Source organism: Gavialis gangeticus, unplaced genomic scaffold (assembly GCF_001723915.1).
Source record: "Gavialis gangeticus isolate Ggan-Ray unplaced genomic scaffold, GavGan_comp1, whole genome shotgun sequence".
Taxonomy (NCBI): Eukaryota; Metazoa; Chordata; order Crocodylia; family Gavialidae; genus Gavialis; species Gavialis gangeticus.
Genome location: NW_017729018.1, coordinates 11,149,293 through 11,152,189, shown reverse-complemented (window position 1 = coordinate 11,152,189; position 2,897 = coordinate 11,149,293).

Here is a 2,897-nt window from a genome sequence, read left to right as displayed (position 1 = left end):
GTCAGGGGTCACATCCTCATGGGCAGACGAGCTGATTTTCTGCCCCCAGCTTCCTGGATCCCACGGCTCGGGAGTCAGTGACTGCACAGGGGCAGGAAGGTGACGGGAAGGGAAGGGAAGGGAGGGGATTGCTGGCAGTGCCCCTGCAGCACGGAGCTGGGCGCGCTTCCCAGCACTGTCACTCTCGAGCCAGACGAAGTGCCTGCTCCCACTTCAAGCCTGCCCCCAGCCTCCCTGCACACAGGCAGGAGGGCAGTGGGCTCTGACCCTCATGGCTCCGGGGACTAGTGCACGTGTGGGCAGGCGTATGCCCCAGCTCTGCATGCATGTATGCAGCAGGGTGGCAAAGTGCTTGGGGGTCCCTGGGGCTGGAAGAAGGTTGGGAACCCAGCTGGAAACCCCCTGCCCCTGCCCTGCTGTCCAAAACTTGGCTCCCAGGCCTCCCTCATTCCAAAAGCAGCTGCTCCAGCCAGGCCTGGCTGGGCGCCAGCTCCCCTGCCCCACAGGAACAGACCTGGCGCATAGTCCTCTGTATCCCTACTCCTACCCTGCCCCCATCCCCAAGCAAGGGAGGGAGGCAGGGCAAGGGGGTGCAGGATACCCCCTCAGAGCATCCTGCTATGCCAGGTGGGCAATGCAATGCACTCTTGAGAACTAAGGGCTGGTGCACCCCTGCAGGGCAATGAGGGGGGGGTCCTCCAGTGGCCCCTGCCCCTCCCTGCAGGACAGCTCCAGCTCCTGCCCCCCAGCAGGGGCATTTCTTTTGTTCTGAGATCAAAGAGAAGGAGTATAGGATTAAACTGTCTGTCACGCATGTCTCTGTATTCATCAATGAATCTTGACACAGAAGAGGCTCGTGAATTTCTTACTCTTGGCATCATCGATAAGAATTAATTAGATGCCCTACCTGGCTAACGAGATGTGCAATATGATAGTACAACACCAGCAGGCTGGTGCTGGAGCGTGGTAGGCTCAGGCCTTTCATCTCCCTTAGTAGCTTTGATCTGTACCAGCATAAAACAAAAACAAGCTACGTAGCAGGCAAGTCTAATCATCTCCCGCGCCCCCCTTACACCCTCCTGAGTAAGGCTCTGCAGGACAGGGACCTTCTCTCAAGCCCCGGGAGCTTCTTGCTCCCTTTAAGGCTCTACATTTGCCATGGTCACTGGGTGCTCTGGGCCAGGCTCTATAGGATGCTCCCTGGGCAAGCACTGAGAAATCTTTCAAGACCAGCTTTCCTGGTCTGTATGACACTGGGAACTTGAAATCAGTCATGCTGCCTCCAAAAGACTCCATGTAGAGCTAACAGGGTTGCACCAACCCCAAAACCACCCCTAGCTGCTCTGGATCAATCCCATGAGAACAGAAGTCCTTTCCCAACACTTTTCAAAGGGAATCCCCTTCACTCCCAGAGACCAAATATCCTTACACAAAGAGTTCCTGTAGACAGGGCTGGTGGCCCAGAGGATTCAGTGCTAGTTCCATTCTGGAGGGGAACTTGGTAAATGGGTTTGTGTTTTCAGGGTCAGAACCACTAATCTGTGTCTTTTGTTAATGCAGTCTTCCTGGTCAAGCCAGTGCAGCTGAGAGACCAGCTGAGCTCTGTTCTTTCCTGGGCACCAGCTAGAGTCCAACACCAGGGCTGGCCACTTGAAGCAGCATGAACTCACTGCAGCATGGTCTGCACCGTGCCCTCCAAGGCTCCTTCTGTCTTTGGCCAACTCTCTACAATTGTTACATCTGGAAAGAACCCAGCCTGGCTTCCAGAACCGGTGGGACAGAGGTGGTGGAAAAGGGTGGGAAAATTACATTTCCTCATAAGCTACATTTGGGAATGAGACATGCTGACATGCACGAGGGCCCCCCAAGGCTAGCTGCACAGTGTGGAAGTGCGGCTTGAGGACAGGGCCTGGCACACATGCAGTCTGTTTTGCAGCACTGATTGCTCACTCCAATTCAATACTGCAAGGGCAGCCAGGGTGCTGGCGGTATCATGTTGCACTGGTTTAACTTCTTGGTATCTGCAGCTGCAGACAGGTGACAATTGAGAGGATTGAAAATAATCCTAACTGCCAAGATGCAGGAAAAGCAACACTCAACCCACCATCTCAGTTGAAGTAACTGGCTGATCCAGTCAAACTCAAGGTAAGACCTTGAATCTTTTGCAGCCCAAAGGATCATTGCCAGAGATTAACCAACTCTCATAGACTACCTGGATCAATAATAACCTTCACTTAAGAAGAAAAGTGAGGACCAAAAACAGCAGCTCCGGTTCCACAGTGAGCCAGCAGGCAGACAGGGACACCCTGACTTCCAACCTCTGCTGTACCGACAAAATACCACTCTTTTGTTGGGATCTAGCTCCCAGCTCCAGTGAGGCAGCAGAGATGAGATGAGCATACTTCTGCACTGGTCCTGTGTGAGGGAACCTCACGTGAAACCAATGTTTAATTGGGAGCCAGCTCCACTGTTACTTCCCACAATCAATTTGCTTTGTGCAATACTTTTCCCAAGCTCTCAGGTTCTCAGCAAGCAGCATGCACCCTGCTTACCCTCTAGCTTTTTGGAGAAGTAGAAATAGGAGTCACCATCTCAGCCAGTCAAGTAGATGGAGTGAGTCCACACATCACGGGCAAGATGTTACAGGTTACAGAATAGACTTCTCAGGCATACAAGCTGAGATCACATAAGATCTGGCCTTGGGAAACTCATCCCTTCCTGTTTTGAGACCCAGAGAGCTATTGCCAAGTCAGTTAAGGCAAATGATTTCACGTCATGGACCAGACCTTTCCATTCACACCCACTGACAACTGACTGGGAGAAACTTAACTTGATGGGAGAAAACTCAGAAGACAAAGATCCTGTCTCCTGATGTGCTAAGAAAAGACATGCCAGTG